Source organism: Somniosus microcephalus, unplaced genomic scaffold (assembly GCF_052327205.1).
Source record: "Somniosus microcephalus isolate GS21.2 unplaced genomic scaffold, FLI_Smic_1.0 scaffold82, whole genome shotgun sequence".
Taxonomy (NCBI): domain Eukaryota; kingdom Metazoa; phylum Chordata; class Chondrichthyes; order Squaliformes; family Somniosidae; genus Somniosus; species Somniosus microcephalus.
Window position 1 is genome coordinate 120,014 of NW_028225269.1, and position 23,491 is coordinate 143,504.

The following is a 23,491-nucleotide window of genomic DNA, read 5'->3' on the forward strand; positions in this document are numbered from 1 at the left end:
ACGCAGTGAGTGGTGAGGACCTGGAATTTGCTGCCGATGGAAGTGTTGGAAGCGGAGACACTCAGTGTTAAGTGGATAGTGGATAGGCACTTGAGGGAAATAAACTTGCAGGACTACGGGGATAGAGCGGGGGAATGGGACTGACTGGATTGCTCCACAGAGAACCGGCATGGACTTGATGGGCCGAATGCCCTCCTTCTGTGTTGTGCAACTCTATGAATCTATGACCTGCATTTGTAGACCGCTGTTCTCTTCTGTGATGTTCTTACTACAGCTCATGGAGCAGAGTTTCCGTAGTGTAGTGGTTATCATGTTCGCCTAACACGCGAAAGGTCCCCTGTTAGATACCGGGCGGAAACATTTTATAAAACATTCCCCATTAAAATTGAATTAATATGAAAAAGTTGTATTAATTGTGTGGTTAAATATGAATAAAATAATATATCTCATAAAACACGTGTATTTTCTCTGTGCAACTCTGGACCATCAGCAGCAGCAGAATTGAATTCAACCACAATCTGTAGCCTCCTAGCCCGGCAGGTCCCTCACTCTACCATTATCATCAAACCAGGGGACGAAACCTCGGGCAATGAGATGTGTAGAAAAGCAGGCCAGGAGCGGCACCAGGCACACCTAAAAATGAAACCATTCCAAACTGGTGAAGCTCGATATGGAACCAAGGCGGGCCAATGCAGTTGAGATACAGTTTATCCAGAATCTAATTGAATGAAGGAACAGGGCTGAGGGGCTGAATGGACTCCTCATGTTCCTATTAGTCTCTCAACATTAAGAAAATGTTACGAAATGTCTTTCTTGGATCCCAATGGATGTTGTCATACTCACCGACATTGTACCCAATGTTACAGTTTATCCCATCAACTTGGAGCCAAAATACACATTTTGAAAATGTGAAGCGCCATCTCTGGGTGGGCTCGAACCACCCACCCTTCAGTTAATAGCATAACGTGCTAACCATTGCGCCACAAAGACATGCTAAACAAATGATTACAACATATACTAAAGCCGGAGTTTTCTTCGATAAAACCTCAGGTCACAAAGAGCAAGATAAGAACTGTCCAGACTCTGTTTACTTGTCCATAATTAAAGAAGTGTAACATTCATTATCGGAACATGGAAATAGTCGCTGAAACAAAATCCACTAAACAAATTGATTTGATAATCTGCTTTGGGCCATTAGATCGGTGCATCAACCAATGGTGATGGTGAGATATTAACATGGTGTCTGGGTTTCTCACAACTGTTGGAATCTTCCCACGAGTTCTTTTGCTGTTGTATTTGTTCATCAATGTGGAGATCAGATATACACGTGGTCGCTTCACTGTGTGCCCCGGGGATCAGATACACCAGAGCACAGGCCAATGATGGGACTCTGCCCTTTCTGCTTTTTATGGGGGGCAGTAACACACCGAATGAGAGCAACGAATCTACCACAGGCCAGCAATGGAGCCTTGGGCCATCCATCTGTGTGGGGCTCAGTACGATTCTGGGTGAGATCAGCAAACTGAGTGCAGTCCGGGAACGGATCCTGATCACACCCTGCTATGAATGCCTCTACTGGGTGAGAACATCAGCACAGGCTGGATATGAAGTCTGGGCCCTTCCTACCCTGTGGGGCTCAGTGACACACTGCTTGAGATGGAGTAACACACCACAGGCTGGGGATGGAGCCTGGGCCCTTCCTACTCTGTGGGGCTCAGTAACGCAGTGCTTGAGATGGTGTAACACACCACAGGCTGGGGATGGAGCCTGGGCCCTTCCTACTCTGTGGGGCTCAGTAACACACTGCTTGAGATGGAGTAACACACCACAGACCGGGGATGGTGCCTGGGCCCTTCCTACTCTGTGGGGCTCAGTAATACACTGCCTGCAATAAACTAACAGGCCTAAGACCGAGCGGAGCCCCTGGGACGGAGCCATCAGCTGCCTTCCTGCAACAACAGACAGAGAGGAGGGACTGAGGCTGTTGTCTCAATTTTTTAAAGCTGATTTCACAGGCGATCCCCAGCTTTGTGTCCCCCAGCAGAGAATTCAAGGAGAGTTTGATATAAATGAGATTCAACATCAGTGTCTGAAGTAACCAAATTACATTTATACATACATTTTTATGTTAGAATATGTATAATGTAGCATCAATGTACAAGGTGGAGGTAATGTGTTAATTCATACCCTGAGTTAAACGATATATGGGTCTGTATATTGCATTTACCCAGCTAAGTTTTTAAAACATGATTAAGTGACTTCAAATGCTGAGAAATTAAACTGCAGAGCAACTCGTGGGAAGATTGGGGAGGATGTCTCCTCGGCCAGGCGAGGCAGCACATATACAAGATAACATACCTAAGAATTCATTCGTTCATAAACTCACAACAGGGTTCCATTACATCAAAGTATGGTGGGACTAATCAGAATGTTCTTGCTTTGCAGAAGTAACCTGAGAGAAGGTCAGAGTCTGTGCTTTGCAGATATTGAACGAGGACTGTTATCTTAAGAAAACATGTAACGAGCAAACCACCGGCCAGAGACAAATGGACGGTTGTAAAGCAATAGATTAAAATTAGGCCACAGTCATAGAAGGCCACGGGACCAACTGATAATAGGCCTGTGAATTTGTAGGCGGTATGAAGGATTAAATGTCATGGTTTATAATTGCCATTTAGCAATTAATCTGTATATGCTGATAAGCTTTGCACCTGCCCCTAGGGCAGGGGTTTGATTTTTATACAATTGTGAACGTTGCTTGGTATCAGTGGAGTCAGATTCAGAAAGTGACCTGAAAGGTTCTCCCCAGGCCTGCGAGTAAAGACCGTTTTGAAACATAACTCCAATTTTGTCATCTTTTCCGGGGATGGTGTGAGCATCGACCTTGCATATTACTTGGTCTGCAGAACACCTACAACAATTGGCGTAGTCGGCAGGATCACCAAACCTCTCCAAGTCGCAGTATCGTTCGGCTGAGAAGGGTGAGTACATTTTACCTTGCCACCCCATGGTAGGATTCAGATATGCTGTAAGATTCAGAAAGTCAGTGAAATAAGAACTAAAAGAAACAGACTAGGAGGAACTGGTGCGGTCTTGAGAAAAGGCCGGTGGGGGCGGCAAAATCCCCTAACACAGAGGGCGGGAAAATCCTCTTAAGCCGGGAGGTGGAACAACCTCAGTAAAGGAATGAATCTATGTGGGGAGGTGGCAAAATCCTCTAAATAAGCTGGGAAGGCGGCAAATCCTCTAAGCCGTGGAGGCAGCAAAATCCTCTGTGCCAGGAAGGCAGCAAATATTGGATCCTTGGGAGTCACGGGGTGATCGACACGGACAAGGGTGGTGGACTATTTCAAACACCTAGCCTGAGCCTGAGTTAAGAGGATGTAGTCCCACGTAGCGGCCAGGATCAAGTAGGTGTAGGGAACTATCAACACCACAGGATCATGATCCCGTGTCGAGTGAGTGTGCGCAAAGTAAGTGTGTGTGGGTGAATGATAGGGTAACATAAGAACTATTGTGAAGTAAGTCAGAAACTATATAGAATGCCTAAAAAGGATGCACAGATAAAGGAGGAGGGACCATCCCTTTGGTGAGATCCCGACTCCGTCACTCGCTATGTAGCAGACAAAGATCAAAAACTTATCAAAACTATGAAAAAGAAAGGGTGGGATCCCGAAGACAGTGCATTGAGCCAAAGGGCTTGGTGGAGGGGACAAAGCAAAGATTATGAGGGAAAAGGGGCAATGGCAATCTTAGCTTGTTACCAGAAACAATGTAAGGAATCGAAACAAAATGGAGAGATAAAGAAGGAAAAAGATCTAATTTGCAGGCTAACCAATTTCAAAAGTCAGCAAAGGAAGGAAAAAAAAACAGGGATTTGGAAAGCCAGGGAAAGTTGCTGAGTCACCAATTTAAAATGGAAATAAAAGATAAACTTAAAGCTTTACCAACGTGGAAGTTATTAACATCTGTACCGAGACAAATAAAACACAAGATTTGCTGAGTGAAAGGAACCTTAACAATATGCTGGAATTTTAGTTTGTGTTAAAGTGTGAAAGTTTTCCTGACTATGGAGGTTTAAGAAGTTACAATATTCCTTTGTCTGAAAGTTTGTTCTTAAAAAAAAAAGAAAAATGTCTGTTGTGTGTTTTATGTCCACCCACTTCTCTGTGTTTAAAAAAAAGCATTTAACCCTTTTGTCTTGTCTTGGATTTTGGAAGTTTCCAGAATGTGTGAATAAGATTGTGCCCCCAGAATTGGAACAAAAACTTTGAACTAATTTAAGTTAAGCTGGTGTGTAAAAAAAATGAGAAGAACAAAAAGTTTGTTTAACAAAAGATTAAGTTTCAATCTAAGATTTAACCTTGGAGTTATGCGGTAAATTAACCCATTAAACCCAGACTTTCATTGTGGCCACGGTGAAATTCTGGTTGGTGTAAATTGGTTTTGTCCAAATTGAAGAAGATAACTCCACTCTGCAAGAACATCCAATAGTGGCAGGTCCTCTACAACATTTGATTGACTATGGTACTGGGAGCCCTACAGAATGCGGGATTTAATTTAAACCCTAGAAAGTTACACGTAGGGAAGGACGAAGAAATCTACCTAGGATACATAATAACACAAGAGAAGAGACAAATGCCGAAAGACAGATGGGAGGCGCACTAGGACCAAGGTGAGCAGCACGCAATCACTGGCTGCGTTCTTTGATTTTTCACAGTCCCGTACTTACAAGCAGCTAGAGATGGCAGCAGGAAGGGACTGCACCAGAGAGGGGAGGGGGTCAAGCAAATATTAGGGTTATTTAATTATTGCCGGAACATTTTCCTAGAATATGCAGAAATGGCCCAGCCTATACAGGATTTGATCAAAGGGGGGAAAACATCCGATGAGCTGGTGGACTGGGGCCCCGACCAAGAAACAGCTTTTGTAAAGTGAAACAAGCCCTCATAAGTGCTCCTGCCCTGGGATTACCAGACCAGAATAGGCCATTCCACATCTATAACTGCCACAGTGAGAATCATTACAATGGCAACGGACAGGTTAAAAGGGAATGTTGGCTAGAAGGAAACCTATCGGCTCAGTTAGCAGACTTGCTGGCTCTCACCGAAGCCCTGAGGTTAGCCAAAGGAAAAAGTGTAAACATATACAGATAGTCGGTATGCCTTTGGGGTTGTGCCTGATTACATGGTAGCCTGGAGTAGGCGAGGAATTATGACATCAGGAGGAGGACCCATAAGACACGAGAATATAATCAAGGAATTAGTAGGAGCCTCTCTCCTACCCCAAAAGTGCACAATAATATATTAAAGCACACAAGAAGATTACTGACTGACACCAACAGAGCAATGGATGTGCAGACGAGGCAGCTAAGTGGACAACTGAGAAAGGGAATCTGACCAATGAAGCCCAAGTGTTCATGTTTAGTTAAAGTGTGAAAACCCAACTGTCTGTTTCGATTGGGAATGTTTTTTTTTAAGTTACGTGAAGTGACGCAATAATGTTTTGCTCCACCTTCAAAAGCCTGGAAAGAAGTTAACCCTTTCCACTGACAGCTGTTTAAGTTCACCAAGCAATAACTTCAGTATTACTGAATAAAATTTAAAGATATTGGACATTATTAAATTTAAGTTTCTTAATGTTAAGTTAATATTTCCCCACAGTAATAAAAGGAAAATTATGATTAGATAAATGGAAGTTATCTTGTAAACTAATTGCAGCACCACCTCAAACGTCCGGAAGGCTGCTTGGGAGGCTGTCTTGTTACCCAAAGATAAATCTATACAGATAGTTAGAGACATGAGCCAGAACCCCGCAGCTATGATGGGAATGGAAGGAGAGAATCACTGTTGCACCAGTGAAGAGGAATTAGAGTATGTAGACAGGACCAGGGAATTATCTTTGACAGAGGCAAACTTAGAGCTATATGTGGACGGGTCCCGTAAATATGTTAATGGTACACCACGAACAGGTTGGGCTGTGGTGAAGGGAGACGGCACCGTCCAGAGGGAAGGAAGATTACCGGGGATAGTTCAGCACAAGTTACCAAGCTAACAGCATTGAAAGAGGCATTAACATTGGCAGAAGGTAAATGGGTAAACATTTATACCGATAGCCGCTATGCTTTTGGCATAGTACATGATTATATGGCATCCTGGAGTAGAAGGGGGTACATCACTGCGGGGGGCAAACCCATACAGCATGAAGACTTAGTAAAGAATTTGGTAGCCGCTTCAGGGTTAATCACTGAAACAGCAGTAGTAAAGGTAAAAGCCCATCAGCGAGGGAATTCCCCCACAGCAAAGGGAAATAGAGCCGCAGATCATGCAGCCAGAAACGTGATAGAGCAACAGATTGCAGCGCCAAGCAGGAGCAACACATAACCAGAAACACAGATAGACAAAGCTGCTATAATTGCATTGCCAGAGAATATAGACATATCCAAAATACATAAGGACATATCCCAGGAGGAGAAGCAGCTATGGGAGCGAGGGGCGCAAGAGAAATGGCGGGGAGAATATGGAGGAAAGAGCAGCAAATATGTGCACCAAGCTGTATAAAAGAAGAATTAATGAAAATGTACCATGGTAGACACATACAGGTATATCCAATATGTCGAACAGCCTCCAGCGATGCTGGTGGTGGCCCAGAATGAAACAAGCTGTGGACAGATTCTGTAGACATTGCCCCATATGTGCAGAGTATAACATCGGAAAACCCATCAAGGTAAAGTGGGGACATCAGCCGAGACCAAGAGGCCCATGGGAGAAGTTGCAGATAGACTTTACTGGACCTCTACCTACTTTCTGGCTATTCCTGCCCAGGCACCTTTCCCGTGTAAAGCGAACGTGATAATCACTACACTACAGTAACCACTATGTACAAATCATCAACTGAGGGGAACTGACTCTGTGCTGATTGGTTCACCTTAAGCAGCATCACTCAATGGCCCAGAAATTCGGGTCGGGGGGCTTCCCGCGGGTTTAAGCCCCTGATCTGCACTTACCTTGTGGGCCCCCGTGGAATTCTGATCCTGGGCCTCCTCCAACTGCTGGCGCACAGTTCTTGCGTATCCCAGGGGTGCAGTTAGTTCGATGCAGCCCCCAGGATCACGTGGGCCATGGGGAGCCAATCGGAGCAGGGAATGCTCCATTCATAAGATTGACAGGAAGAGCTGTCAAAACTTATAAATACTACGGCCCCAAAACATCACTAAATCTTCAAATAAATTTTTTTTAAAGCACATTTTTTAAATAAACTATAAATTACATGAAATAACTATTTTAAACAATAATTTAAATTTAAAAAAAATGAATTACATTTTCTAACGGGGCTAAATATTACCTTTCCTTTCTTTAAAGTATTTATAAATAATAAACCTGTGGAAAAAATGTTTTAATTTTAATTAATTCAGCACTTACCTTGTAAAAAGCAGGCCTTGCGATTGCTTTTTAAATGTGTAACTTCTGGAGACTTGGCCTCCTGGGAAAACCTGTTTGATGCGCACGCACAGCCTCTCCCGCACACGTGTTTGACCTCTGAACTCCTTCTTTCAAGGGACCGGAAGTGCCGGTTTCCCGCGCATACGCAGTGCATGCATGAATCCGGCACTTCCATTGGGCTTACGGGTGAGCACCCCGTGCGTACACACCCGCGGAGACCCGAATTTCTGGGGCAATATAAAGGGTGAGCGCCCAAATATCAGGTGCAGTCTGGTCAAGGTCAAACCCTCTTTTCCTATTCAACACAGGAAGAAGAGACATGAACGGGAATCAGACGCCACAAACGTTAATAAAGGCACAAATACGAGTAACACATACTTCCAAATCGTTTCACTGAAAAATTATTTCACTTGGTGTAAAAGCTGACTGCGTTCAATCTGAAAATGAGCAACATGGGATATTTTGTTCACGATTGATTCTATGCTCTGTGAGCAGCGATGGAGAGGTTTCTGTTGTGTAGCGATTATCACGTTTCCCCTACACAAGAAAGGTCTCCGGTTCGAGCCCGGTGGAAACATTCCCTTTCTTAGGATTTTATTCTGTGCATTGACCAGTCCTGTTAATTTTAACAAAAGTTGCCCCAGATTTCTGCTTTCATAAGCAATGAACATTTTAAACAAGACTACTAAAATAAGTTGTGTAAAATGAGATATGGGTAACAGATCATATACAAAGGGCAAAATGCGTATTGAAGTGTGTTTCGCCTTTCTTTCACTCTGTAAATTATGGTAATCGTTTATTTAATGGTGATTCTAAAAAATTCAACTGCAAGTCCAATAGTGGTGGCAAAATGAGGACTCGTTTGTGATTTGAACTGCGGATTTCTCAGAAATTTAAACAACCACCGAAGCGAAAATCGGACGCCGAGAACGCCAGTTCAAACCTAGCCGAGTGAGGAGGTAACCATTGTAAAACCATCTAGTATGTGGCTATTCTAAATGAGCTGTTAGGACGTTAATGTATCCTGGCTACAGGAGGCCACCCCAGGCGCAGCAGAGGAGTCTCTGCATTAGTTCTGCGAGCAAACAGTATTTTCCCCTTCTCTCATCCTCTTCTCTATATCCTTGTGTTTTGATTTCTATAGTTATTCCCACTGCCTCAGTTTCCTGAATCATAACATGGTGCTGTCATTTTTGGAGACGCACTTTCTTTGTTACTTATTGAAAGGACACCCAGACGGACCGATTGAAACTGCAATTTGAATCCTGTCGCTGACCGAGTTTTCCGATTAATCTGTGTTGTTCTGCTTCCACATTCTCAATGAGAAAGTTCCGAGCCTCAATTTTTAAGTAAAGTAAGGCCCACCTCAACAAATAGTGACACGCAAGCGGGAGATTCCCTAAATAAGCGACACATTTCCCCAATTCCTCCTTACAGTGCCGCAAGCCAAACTGTGTCCTATATGGGAAATATCATTGAGAATTACTTCACTCACTGTAACACTGCCATTTGAATGCCATAATTCGCCTGATAATGCCCATTTTATTTATACTTAAACAAACATGCAAATTATTCCAGTTTTCATATTTACAAATCTTCAATGGGTAAAAGGCATTAAATTGCCTCTACCCACTTTCGAACCGTTGAGTTTTTGTGTGTTGGCGGAATGCGATAACCACTACAGCACTCGGGTGCATTGCATTGCATCGACTCCATAGGAACAGGAGGAGGCCATTCATCAACTCGAGCCTGCTCCGGCATTCAATTAGATCAGGTCTGGTCTGTTTCTTTACTCCATCTACGCACTTTGTATCCGTAACCCATAATCACCTTACCCAATAAAAATCTATCGACACCAGCGGCAATCTTGAGCCTGAAACCAGCTGCACTCCTGGATCCAGAGAGAAAAGGCTTGTTAGTAACGGTACCCCGGCAGGTTAATGGATTACATTTCTGATCTTCAGGGATTCAGAGATTCCATGTTATAAAAGGGAACAAAAGATGAAATGGGCCTCACTGTGGGTCAGTTTTCGCTCACTCAAAGGTATCTGATTAGTGAAGTGAAATAAAGAAAAATTAAAGAATAAGAGAGAAGCCGCTTAGCCCTATTGACAAGAGAATAATCTCACCATACATCTCTCCCATTCCCAGTTCTAACGATGGTTAATTGATCTGAAAGGTTCACTCTGTATTTTTATCCACAGATACTGCCTGACCTCTTGATAATTTCCAGCATTTTCCGTTTCTATTTCAGATTGACAGCAATTTTCTTTTGTCATTCGGAACAAACCCGCTGGCTGTTCATCCACAGCAAGTTTAAACATAATGTTCCTGCCCGGGCTCGAACCGGAAATTTTCGCGTGTAAAGCGAACGTGATAACCACTACACTACGGGAACGGCTGTACACAAGGCTACAACAGAGGGGAACTGACCAGTGAACTCCCACTGTGCTGATTGGTTCACCTTAAATAGCATCACTCAATATAAAGGATGTGCTCACAAAATCAGCCGCAGTGCAGTCTGGTCAACGACAGCCCTCCTTTCTTTATCAACAGAGGAAGAACAGACATGAACGGGAGTCAGACGCCACAACATTTAATTAGAGGCACAAATACGAGTAACACATACTTCCACATCATTTCACTAAAAAGTTATTTCACTGGATGTAAACATTGACTGCATTGTATCTAAAAATGAGCACCGTGTGATATTTTGTTCACTGTTGATTCTATTCTCTGCAAGTCGTGACGCATAGCTTTTCGTAGTGTAGCGGTTATCACGTTCACGTCAGAAGCGACAAGTACCCGGTTCGACTGCTGGCGGAAAAGTTACATTCGCCAGCAGTTTATGCTGTGCATTTACCAATCCTGTTCATTTAAAAAAAAAGTTGCCCCAGATTTCTGCTTTCATAAGCAATGAATATTTTAAACGAGGCTCCTTAAATGCAAAGTGCAAAATGAAATATGGTAAACGGTTCATTACTTACAAAGGGCAAAATGCGTTATTGAAGTGTGTTTCGCCTTTCTTTCATTCTGTAAATTGTGGTAATCGGTTATTTAATGGTGATTGCAAAAGATTCAACTTCCAATAGTGGCGGCAAAACGAGCGCTCCTTTGTGATTTGAACCGCGGACTTCTCGGAAATTTAAACAACCACCGAAGTGAAAATCGGACCCCGAGAACGCTGGTTCAAACCTAGCCGAGTGAGGAGCTAACCATTGATAAAATAATTTGTGTGTGTGGCTATTCTTCATGATCAGAGCATTTAGACGAGAAAGTGTCTTTGCCTTTTCGACCTGTCTTCTGAAGCGCCGCCCGGTCCCACTCCTACAGTTAATGAGCTGTTAGGGCGTTAATGTATCCGGGCTGCAGAGGAGTCCCGGCATTAGTTCTGCGTGGAAACAGTATTTTCCCCTTCCTCTTCTCTATATCCATGTGCTTTTATTTCTCTATTTCTATCCCCGTCTCAGTTTCCTGAATCATAACATGGTGCGGACATTTTTACAGATGCGCTTTTTTTATTACTTAATGAAAGGACACCCAGATGGTCCGAGTTAAACTGCAATTTGAATCCTGTCGCTGACCTTGTGTTATCCTATTAATCACTGTTGTTCTGCTTCCACATTCTCAATGAGAAAGTTCCCAGCCTCAATTTTTAAATAAAATAAGACCCACATCTTATGTTAGCAACACGCGAGGGGAGAATCCCTAAATCAACGGCAACATTCCCCAAATCCTCCTTACAGCACCGCAACCGAAACTGTGTCCTTCATGGGAAATATCTTTGAGAATTACTTCACTCACTGTGACGCTGCCATTTTGAATGGCATAATTCGCCTGTCAATGCCTATTTTATTTATACTGAACCAAACATGCAAATGATTCCAGTTTCATATTTACTAAACTTGAATGGAGAAAAGGCATTAAATTGCCTCTACCCACTTTCGAACCGTTGATTTTTCGTGTGTTAGCGGAATGCGATAACCACTACACACCGGAAACACTCCAGCACTCGGGTGCATTGCATTGCATCGACTCCATAGGAACAGGAGGAGGCCATTCAGCCCCTCGAGCCTGCTGCTCCATTCATTTAGATCAGGACTGTCTGTATCTTCACTCCATCTACCCGTTTTATTACAGTGAACCTTAATACCCTTACCCAATAAAAATCTATCGACAGTGGCGACAATCTTTAGCCTGAAACCAGCTGCACTCCCGGATCCAGACAGAAAAGGCTTCTTACTGACGGCCACCCTGCAGATTAATGAATTACATTTCTGAACTTCAGGGCATCGGAGATTCCAGGGATTAAAAGGGAATAAAAGATGAAATGGGCCTCACTGTGGGTCAGTTTTCTTTCACTCAAAGCTATCTGATTAGTGAAGTGAAATAAACTACAATTAAAAAGCCTCTTTAGCCCAATTGAGAGGAGAATAAACTCGCCGTACATCTCCCTCGTTTCCCAGCTCTAGCGAAGGGTAATCGACCTGAAACGATCACTCTCTTTTTTTATCCATAGATACTGCCTGACCTCTTGCGAATTTCAAGGATTTTTCCGTTTCTATTTCAGATTTACAGCAGTTTTCTTTATTCATTTGGAATAAACCCGCTGGTTGTTCATCCACAGCAAGTTTAATCATAATGCTCCCGGCCGGACACCAACCGGGGACCTTTTGCTTGTAAAGCAAACGTGATAACCACTACCTTATGGGAACCGCTGTATGCAGATCTTTAAGAAAGGGGAACTGAGCAGTGAACTCCCTCTGTGCTGATTGGTTCACCTTAAACAGCATCGCTCAATATAAAGAATGAGCTCACAAATATCAGGCGCAGTGCAGTCTGGTCAACGTCGGCCCCTCCTTTCTTATTCAACAGAGGAAGAAGAGACATGAACGGGAGTCAGACGCCACAATCTTTAATTAAAGGCACTAATACGAGTAACACATACTTCCAAATCTTTTCACAGAAAAATTGTTTCACTTGATGTAAAAGCTTACTTCTTTGAATCTGAAAATGAGCACCGTGGGAAATGTTGTTCACTACTGATTCTATTCTCTTTAGCCAATGCAGCAGAGGTTTTTGTAGTGTAGCGGTTGTCACGTTCGGCTCACACGCGAAAAGTCCTCGGTTCAACCCCGAGCAGCAACATTGCATTTACCAGGATTTTATTCTGTGCAGTGACCAATCCTGTTACTTTTAACAAAAGTTGCCCCGGATTTCTGTTTTCATAATCAATGAACATTTTAAACCAGACTCCTAAAATACATTGTGTAAAATGAGATATGGGTAACAGTTCATTATTATAAAGGGCAAAATTGCGTTATTGAAGTGTGTTTCGCCTTTCTTTCATTCTATAAATTATGGTAATCGGTTATTTAATGGCGATTGCAAAAGATGCAACTGCAAGTTAAAATGACGTGCAAAAGGAGCGCTCGTTTGGGATTTGAAAAGCGAAATTCTCGGAAATCTAAACAACTACCGAAGCGAAAATCTGACCCCGAGAGCGCCGGTTGAAACTTAGCCGAATGAGGAGCTCTCCATTGTAAAACCATTTTGTGTGTGTGGCTATTCTTAATGATCAGAGCACTTGAGACCGAGACAGTTTCTTTGCCTTTTCGACCTGTCTTCTGAAGCGCCGCCCGGTCCCACTCCTCCAGTTAATGAGCTGCAAAGCTGCAGAAGCCCACCCCAGGCGCAACAGAGGGGTCCCGGCATTAGTTCTCCGTGGAGACAGTATTTTTCCCTCCTCTCTTCCTCTTCTCTATATCCATGTGCTTTTATTTCTCTATTTCTACCCCCTTCTCAGTTTCCTGCATCATAACATGGTGGGGATATTTTTAGAGAACGCTTTTTTTATTACTTGTTGCAAGGACACCCAGACGGACCGATTGAAACTTCAATTTGAATCCTGTCGCTGACGTTGTGTTTTACTAATAATCTGTGTTGTTCTGCTTCCACATTCTCAATGAGAAAGTTCCCAGCCTCAATTTTTAAATAAAATTATGCCCACCTCTTATGTTATTGACACGCGAGTGGAGATTCCCTAAATCAACGCCAACTTTCCCAAAATCCTCCTTAAAGGACCGCAACAAAAACTGTGTCCTATATGGGAAATATCATTGAGAATTACTCCACTCACTGTAACGTTACCATTTGAATGGCAAAATTCACCTGTCAATGCCTATTTTATTTATACTGAACCAAACATGCAAATTATTCCAGTTTTCATATTTACTAAACTTGAATGGAGAAAAGGCATTAAATTGGCTTTTTAGCGAAATACTGCGGTTGCTGGAATTCCGAACTAACAACTGAAAATGCTGGAAAAATTCCGCAGGCCAGGCAGCATCCGTGGAGAAAGAAACAGAGTCGAAGACCTTTCATCAGAACTGGAAAAAAAACAAGAAATTGAATAGATTTTAAAGCAAGCTTAGGGGCTGGGAAAAGGCGGAGGGTATGAAAGAACAACAGGGAAGGTCAGTGATAGGATAGAAGGCGGGAGACAATAAGAGACATTGAGAGACATTGAGAGATATTCAAGGCAAGAGGAGGTGGTAATGGGTGAGGTTAAGGAAGAAAGGATGGATTTAGTTGAAGTGTGAATTGCCAGAATGATGGACAGCTGCCATGTGGGAGGGGAGAATAAAAGGCCAAACAAAGTGTGGATAAAATATATATATATATGATAGGGGCCGAGGTAATGATCTGAAGTTGTTGAACTCGATATTGAGTCCGGAAGGCTGTAAAGTGCCTAATCGAAAGATGAGGTGCTGTTCCTCGAGCTTACGCTGAGCTTCAGTGGAACAAAGCAAGAGGCCGAGGACAGCGAAGTCTGAGTGAGAGTGGAGTGGTGAATTAAAGTGACAGGCGACCGGAAGCTTGGGGTCTCCTTACGGAATGAACAGAGGTGTTCCGCAGACACGGTGGCATAGTGGTTAGCACTGTTGCCTCACAGCACCAGGGACCCGGGTTCGAATCCGGCCTCAGGCGACTGTCTGTGTGGAGTTTGCACATTCTCCCTGTGTTTGCGTGGGTTTTCTCCGGGTGCTCCGGTTTCCTCCCACAGTCCAAAGATGTGCGGGTTAGGTTGATTGGCTATGATAAATTTACCCTTAGTGTTAGGGGGATTAAATATGTGGGGTTATGGGAATAGGGTGGGATATGTGTTGGTGTTGGTGTAGGGGTTATGGGGATCGCGTGGGATATGTGTCGGTGCAGGCTCGATGGGCCGAAATGGCCTCTATCTGCACTGTGTGATTTCTGTGAAATTGCTTCTACTCACTTTGAAAAGGTTGATTTTTCGTGTGTTAGCGGAATGCGATAACCACTACACACTGGAAACCCTCCAGCATTGCATTGCAGCGACTCCATAGGAACAGGAGGAGGCCATTCAGCCCCTCGAGTCTGTTGCACCATTCAATTAGATCAGGACTGGTCTGTATCTTCACTCCATCTACCCGCTTTGTTTCCGTAACCCCTAATACCCTTAACCAACAAAAAGCTATCAACGTTAGCGGCAATCTTGAGCCTGAAACCAGCTGCACTCCCGGATCCAGACACAAAACGCTTTTTACTGACGGCCATCCTGGAGATTAAAGAATTACATTTCTGAACTTTAGGGCTTCAGAGATTCAAGTGTTTAGAAGTGATCAAAATATGAAATGGGCCTCTCTCTAGCACAGTTTTCTCTCACTCAACGGTGTCTAGTGAAATAAAGGACAATTGAGAAGCCGCTGCAGCCCTATTGACAAGAGAATAAACTAGCCATACACCTCTCACGTGTCCCAGTTAAAACGCAGTTTAATCAACTTGAAATGTTAACTCTATATACTTACCCACAGATACTGCCCAATCTCCTGAGAATTCCCAACATTTTCCCTTTCCAATCAGTCATTAATTATACAGAATAAACACGCTGGTTATTCATTCACAGCAATTATTAGACATATCGTTCCCCACCCAGGCTCGAACTGGGGACGTTGTGCATGTAAAGCGAACGTGATAACCACTACACTACGGGAACCGCTGTATGCATATGTTTAACAGAAGTAAACTGACTAGTGAACTTCCTCTGTGTTAATTGGTTCACCTTAAACAGCATCACTCAATATAAAGGATGAGCTCACAAAATCAGCCGCAGTGCAGTCTGGTCAACATCAGCCCTCCTTTCTTTATCAACAGAGGAAGAAGAGACATGAACGGGAGTCAGACGGTACAAACGTTAATTAAAGGCACTAATACGAGTAACACATAATATTTAAAATCAGGCTGCGTCGAATCTGAAAATGAGCACCGTGGGATATTTTGTTCACTATTTATTCTATTCTCTGTGAATAGTGAAGCAGAGGTTTCTGTGGTGTAGCGGTTATCACGTTCGCTTCAAACGCGAAAGGGCAAAATGTGTTATTGAAGTGTGATTCGCCTTTCTTTCATTCTGCAAATTATGGTCATCTGTTCTTCATTGGTGATTGCAAAAGAAGCCTTCTAATTTGGAGTCAGATGAGCTACCATTGCGTCATGAGGTCTAAACAACTTTCTACACATATTCAGGTTGATATATATACATAAATATCATAGCTGGTCCCTGATGTTCGACTGGCTCTCGCCCGATTTCAATTCCCATTCAAGGAACTCCTCGTGACAAAAAATTTGGGAACAGTTCATTGCATAACTATAATTCAAGACTGAGAGCCGACTAATAATTGCTTTAATCACAGTTAATGAACCCATTAGAATCTGTTACAGATTTAACTTACAGACTCTCTTTGAGGGACACTTGTTCCCGGTTTAATTTTACAAACTGGGTTTGATCGCTGATCGCGGGGAGACACGAGGAGACTCAGTAGCCCCACTGTGAGGGTGTGGAAGAGAACACGTTAGGGGTGTGAGAGGGAATCTGTGACATTTTTTTGTAAAGGGCAGCGGAGGAGAAGGACTGAGAGCATTCAGTGTGGGACAGAAGTTGTTTAAAGTGGGGCAACACATTACCGATCAGCACAGAGGGAGTTCACTAAGTCAGTTTCCTCTCTGCTAATAATATAGAGCCGGCGGTTCCCTCAGTGTAGCGGTTATCACGTTCGAGCCCGGGTGTAAACATAAATTGTGAAACTTGCTGTGGCAAACAATCAGAGGAGAGTTTAATCTCCTGGAAAAGTGCTACAGCTGCTTCTCCCTTATTCTTTAATTGTTCTTTATTTCACTTCGCTAATCAGATAACTTTGAGTGAGAGAAAACTGATCCACACTGAGGCCCATTTCATCTTTTGTTCCATTTTAAATCCCTGAAGTTCACAAATGTAAATCATTAATCTGCAGGGTGGCCGTCAGTAAGAAGCCTTGTCTGTCTGGATCCGGGAGTGGAGCTTGTTTCAGGCTCAAGATTGCCGCTACTGTCGATCGAGTTTTATTGGGTAAGGGTATTAAGGGTTATGGAAGCAACGCGGGTGGATGGAGTGAAGATACAGACCAGACTGATTGAATAGTGGACCAGTCGCAAGGGGCTGAACAGCCTCCTCCTGTTCCTATGTATAAGGCTTGAGGGGCTGAATGGCATCGTCCTTTTCCTATTGAGTTGTTACAATGCAATGCACGGAGTGCTGGAGGGATTCCGATGTGCAGTGGGAGACACACGAAAACTCAACGGTTCGAAAGTGGCGACAGGCAATTTAATGCATTTTCCCCATTCAAATTTAGTAAATATGAAAAGTGGAATAATTTACATGTTTGCTTAAGTATAAATAAAAAACGCATTGAGAGGCGAATTATGCCATTCAAATGGCAGCGTTACAGTGAGTGAAATAATTCTCATTTATATATCCCATATAGGACACAGTTTGGGTTGCGGTACTGTAAGGAGGATTTGGGGAAATTTGGCGCTGATTTAGGGAATGACCCCCTCGCGTGTCGCTACTTGAAGAGGTGGGACTTATTTTATTTAAAAATTGAGGCTCGGAATTTTCACACTGAGAATGTGGAAGCAGAACAACACAGATTAATAGAAAAACACATGGTCAGAGACATGATTAAAATTACAGTTTCAATCGGTCCGGCTGGGTGTTCTTTCAATTAATAACAAAAAAAGCTCGTCTCCAAAAATGTCCCCCACCATGTTATGGTTCAGGAAACTGAGACAGGGGAAATAAATAGATAAATAAATGAACAGGGATATTGACAAGAGGAAGAGAGAAGGGGAAAGGTACTGTTTCCACATATAACTAATGCCGGGACTCCTCTGCTGCGCCTGGCGTGGCCTCCTGCATCCCGGATATCTTAACGTCCTAACAGCTCATTAACTGTAGGAGTGGGACCGGGCAGCGCTTCAGAAGACAGGTCAAAAAGGCAAAGACACTGTAGCGGTCTCAAATGCTCTGCTCATGAAGAATAGCCACACACAATAAGTGTTTTTACAATGGTAATCTCTTATCTCCACTAATACTAGCCAACCGCTCGGGTAATGATTCTCGCTTCGGGGTTATTGGTTGAAATTTGTGAGAGACCCCGGACGAGCCTTAATTTTGCCCGTGGATTTTGAAATGTAGTTGAAACTGTTGCAATGAAAGCTTTGCTGTAATAAGCACTTTTCACGAACTCAGGACATCCCAAAGCGCTTTACAACTATTGAAGTAACTGTGAAGTGTTGTAATGTGGGGAAAGATTTGCCCAAAACGCCCTCAAATGAATCTGAACTCTTTGTGAAGGAGTTCGGTGCAAAGAATCAGACGCCTCAATGACTTGGACTTTGTTTCAATGAGTTCTGCTTGTAACTGCACTCGAGTTTGAAACAGCACCTGGGCTTCCATCTCACAGGAGCAGAGTTTGGTTGCTTTGCAGCGGTTACCGAGTCGGTGACGAGCTTGGGGTAGAGACGCACCACGTTCAATCAATGAAATTTCACCAAGGGCCAGAGAAAAAGATATGCTGAATGGAACTGTCCCTGTGAGCGATGGATTTAAGGGAACGGTGCTCCAAGCAAAGCTGGAAAATGCGCAGTGCACTAAAAGGGTTCCCAACATTAAATGTCAGAGTTATTAAGCATGCAATAAATAGTCATATAATTAACAACAGCATTTAGACAAATCATTGCGAATTTTGGCCGGAGAATTCAAATACATTATATTTTCAAGTTCGATATACAAGTTTGTCAAACATTTATTGGATTCTAAAGTATCTGTTGCAAACGTCACTTTTATATCTTTTCCTCACCTCTTCTACGTGATAATGTGCACGTTTAATAGTGTTACCTAACGCAACAGCAAACTTCTGATGGAAGGTCATCGACCAGAAATGTTAACTCTGTTTCTCTCTCCACAGATGCTGCCTGACCTGCTGAGTGTTTCCAGCATTTTCTCTTCTTATTACCCGACTTTGTTACCAGAGTATCAATTCCCTTATCTCCTAACGACACTCCTTCCTTACATGTTGCCTTGTCAGAAAAACTGGTTCCTTTCGCTCAACATGATTTCCTGCCCCAGATATTAACTGGAACAGTAAATTCTTATGGATAACAGTAACAAATTGCAACATCTCAAATGGATGTAGCTTCTCAAACTAATACAACACATCAAACTTACAAAGAATCTGAAACTGATAAAATACCTAAAACTAATTCAGCACCTCAAACGAATACAGCCCCTCCAAAAATGACAGCTGCTCAAACTAAGTCACCAACTCATAGAGTCATTCAGTTTTGCAGCACAGAAAGAGGCCCTTCGGCACATCGTGGCCACGCCAGCCATCAAGCCCTCTCTATTCTAATCCCATTTTCCAGCAGTTAGTCTGTATCCTTGTATGCTATGGGGATTCAAGTGCTCATCTAAATGCTTCTTGAATGTTGTGAGGGCTCCTGCCTCTACCACACCTTTATGCAGTGAGTTCCAGATTCCAACCACCCTCTGGGTGAAAAAGTTTTTCTCAAATCCCCTCTAAATCTCCTGCCCCTTACCTTGAAACTATGCCCCCTGGTTACTGACCCCTCAACTAAGGGGAAAAGTTCATTTCTATCTACCCTATCTATGCTCCAAGTAATTTTGTATACCTCAATCAGGTCCTCCCTCAGCCTACTCTGCTCTAAGGAAAACAACCCCAGCCTGTCCAGTCTCTCTTCATAGCTGACGCACTCCAGCCCAGGTAACATCCTGGGGAATCTCCTCTGCACCCTCTCCAATACAATTACATCCTTCCTATAGTGTGGCGACCAGAACTGCACACAATATTCCAGCAGTGGCTTAACAAGCGTTTTGTACAGCTCCATCATAACCTCGCTGCTCTTATATTCTATGCCTTGGCTAATGACGGCAAGCATCCCATATGCCTTTTAACCACCTTATCTACCTGTCCTGCTGCCTTCCGGGATCTATGTACGTGCACAGAAAGGATCCTCTGATCTTTTGACCTTCCTAGAGTCCTACCATTCATTGTGTATTCCCTTGCCATGTTACTCCTCCCAAAAAGCATCACCTCACATTTTGCAGGGTTAAATCCCGTTTGCCACTGTTCTGCCCATCTGACCAACCCTTCTATAACGTCCTGCAGCCTCAGGTTTCCCTCCTCGCTTTTTTACCACTCCACCAATTTTCGTGTCATCTGTGAACTTACTGATCATACCTCCTACATTCGTGTCTAAATCATTAATGCACACTACAAAGAGCATAGGACCCAGCAGCGATCCCTGCGGTACACCACTGGACACAGGCTTCCAGTCACAAAAGCAACCGTCGACCATCACCCTCTGCCTCCTGCCACGAAGCCAAATTTGGACTGGACATGCCAAATTTCCCGGGAAGCCATGGGCTCTTACCTTCTTGACCAGTCGCCCATGCGGGACATTGTCAAAACTCTAACTGAAGTACATTTAGACTTCATCAACTGCACTACCCTCATCCACAAACCCAGTCACCCCCTCGAAAAATTCAATCAGATTGGTTAGACATGATCTCCCCCTGACAAAGCAATGCTGACTATCCTTGATTAATCCTTGCCTCTCCAATTGGAGACAAATTCTGTCCCTCAGAATTTTTTCCAATAACTTCACTACGACTGATGTTAGGCTCACTGGCATGTAATTCCCTGGTTTAACCCTACTATGCTTCCTGAATAAAGATACTACTTTGGTTGTCCTCCAGGTCTCTGGCGCCTCCCCTGTGGCCAGAGAGGATCTGAAGAATTTGTGTCAGAGCCCCTGCAATCTCCCCCTTGCCTCACAGAGCAGCCTGGGATACATCTCGTCAGGGCCTGGGGATTTATCCAATTTTGAGCCAGTTAAAACCGCTAGTACCTCCCCCCTCTCAATATTAATTTGTTCAAGTATATCACAATCCCCCTGCCTGCTTTCTATGCCTACATGGTCCTTCTCCATAATGAACACATATGCAAAATATTCATTTAAAGCCTCAACTACATCTTGTGGCTTTACACACAGATTGCCACTTTGGTCCCTAATGGGCCCTACTGTTTCACTGTTTATCCTCTTGCCTTTAATATACTTATAAAGCACCTTGGGATTTTCCTTTATTTTGCCCACCAGTGTTTTTTCAAGCTGACTCTTCGCTCTCACAATTTATTTTTTTAATTACCCCCCCTGCACTTTCTGTACTCCTCCAGGGCTTCCACTGTATTTAGTCCTTTGTAGCTGCCAAAATACTCACTTTTTTTTCCAATTCCATTCTTGTATATCCCTTGACATCCAGGATTCCCTCGCCTTGTTGCTCCCACTCTTGACCTTTACATGTTGGCGTTGTACTTGCTCTAATTACTTTCTGAAAAACTCCCATTGCTCTGATGTGGATTTTCCTGCAAGTAGCTGATCCCAGTCCACTTTGACCAGATCCTGCCTTATCATATTAAAATCGGCCTGCCCCCAATTTAAAACCTTTATTTCCAGTCCAACTTTGTCCTTTTCCATGACTACATTAAATCTCACTGAATTATGGTCACTGTCACAAAAATGCTCTCCTACTGGCACTTATATCACTTGCCCAGCAACATTCCCTGGAATTAGGACCAGTACTGCCCCCTCTCTAGTAGAACTTTCTACATGCTGTCTCAAAAAGTCTCCTGGATGCACTTTAAGAATTCCGCACCCTCTAAGCCTTTCAAACTCTGACTATCCCAGTTAATATTGGGGAAGTTGAATTCCCCTACTATTATTACCTTATTATTTCTACGCTTCTCTGAGATTTTCCTACATATCTATTCCTCTATCTCCCCCTGACAGTTTGAAGACCTATAGTACACTCACAGCAAAGTGGTTGCCCCCTTTTTGTTTTTAAGTTCCACACATATAGCTTCATTAGAGGAACCTGCTAAATATCATCCCTCCTTACAGCAGTAATTGACTCCTTGATTAATATTGCGACTCCCCCTTCTATTTTAGTCCCCCCTCTGTCTCGCCTGAAGATTCTATACACCGGAATATTGAGCTGCCAGTCCTGCCCCTCCCTCAACCATGTCTCTGTGATAGCAAAAATATCATAGTCCCATGTGTTCATCAACACCTTCAATTCATCTGCCTTACTTGCAAGACTCCTTGCATTAACATAAATGACATCCAGCCTTGCCATACTTCCTTGTGAAGTTACATATTTGCCCTGTCTTCCAGGCTGACCTGTTTTTCCTTTATATTTGGCTGTGCATCGCCCTCTACTATATCTCCACTCCGTATCCCATCCCCCTGCCAAGTTAGTTTAATCCCCCCCCCAACAGTACTAGCAAGCCTCACCACAAGGATGTTGGTCCCATTCCTGTTCAGGTGCAACCTTTCCGACTTGTGCAGGTCCCAACTTCCACAGAAACAGACCCAATTATCCAGGAAACTATAGCCCTCCAGCCTGCACCAACTCTTTTGCCATGCATTCATCTGCTCTATCCTCCTATTCCTATATTCACTAGCACGTGGCACCGGGAGTAATCCAGATATTACAACCTTTGAGGTCCTGCTTTTTAATCTGCTACCTAGCTCTCTATATTCTTGTTGCAGGACCTCATCCCTCTTTCTAACCATGTCGTTGGTATCAATGTGAACCACGACCTCTGACTGTTCGCCCTTCCCCTTCAGAATGCCCTGTAGCCGTTCAGTGACATGCTTGACCCTGGCAGCAGGGAGGCAACATACCATCCTGGAGTCATGCCTGCGGCCGCAGAAACGCCTGTCTGCACCCCTCACTATTGTGTCTCCTATCACAATTGCCCTTCCACTCTTACTACTCCCGCCTTGTGCAGCTGAGCCACCCACAGTGCTGTGAACTTGGCTCTGGCTGCACTCCCCAGAGGAACCGTCACTTTCACCGTTTTCCAACACAGAAAAACGGTTGTTCAATGAGATGCACTCTGGGGCTTTCCTGACTACCTGCCTGCCCCTTTCTTCAGACTGGTGGTCACCCATTCCCTCTCTGACTGCACTTTCTTAAGCTGCGGGGTGACCACGTCTAAAATCGTGCTATACACATAATTGTCAGCCTCGCGGATACACAGCAGTGGCTCCAGCTGACGCTCGAGCTACGAAAACCAGATCTCAAGTTGGCCAAAGTGTTGGCACTTACTGCACAAGTGGTCATCCTGACTACAAGAAGCATCTAGGAATTCCCACATGCTGCAGGCCGTGCAATACACGGGACTGAGGTCCCCTGCCTTACTTTTAATTTAAAAGCTCTTAAATCAAATTTAAACTCTCGGATTCTCGCTCCCCTGAACGACCTTAACTATGAACTACCTTAAAAGAAATAAACATAAAATTGAAATAAAAGTGCTCACCCACTACTCACCAATCAGCTTCTTCCCCTGTGCCGGAGTCACTTTCTTTACTGTGACGTCGCTCTCGATTTCTGCTGCTGCTGCTCGACTGGGCCTGAAAATCACCGACCTTTATTTTCTCCCACTGCCGCTGCTCCCTCACAGGTCCACCGCTCCCGCTGCTGCCCAAGAAGAAGAACAAGTCGGCATTTCTGGCAAAAGCTGGTTGCAAACTCTTCAGCCTTGGCATTTGCACTCACACGGTGCCCTCCGCCACCATTGAGGATGGGGACACAGTAACCAGACATTGCTCTAAAGTCTGTC

At 43.7% G+C, this 23,491-nt stretch overlaps 2 non-coding genes across 2 annotated transcripts; one reads left to right on the forward strand and one right to left on the reverse strand.

Annotated features, from left to right (window-relative positions):
* Positions 1 to 287: 287 nt before the first annotated feature.
* On the forward strand, positions 288 to 360 carry trnav-aac (transfer RNA valine (anticodon AAC)). Its single transcript has one exon. It is a non-coding gene; the product is annotated as a tRNA-Val (tRNA).
* A 9,408-nt stretch (positions 361 to 9,768) lies between these two features.
* Positions 9,769 to 9,840, reverse strand: trnav-uac (transfer RNA valine (anticodon UAC)). The gene has a single exon. It is a non-coding gene; the product is annotated as a tRNA-Val (tRNA).
* Between the last annotated feature and the right edge of the window lie 13,651 nt (positions 9,841 to 23,491).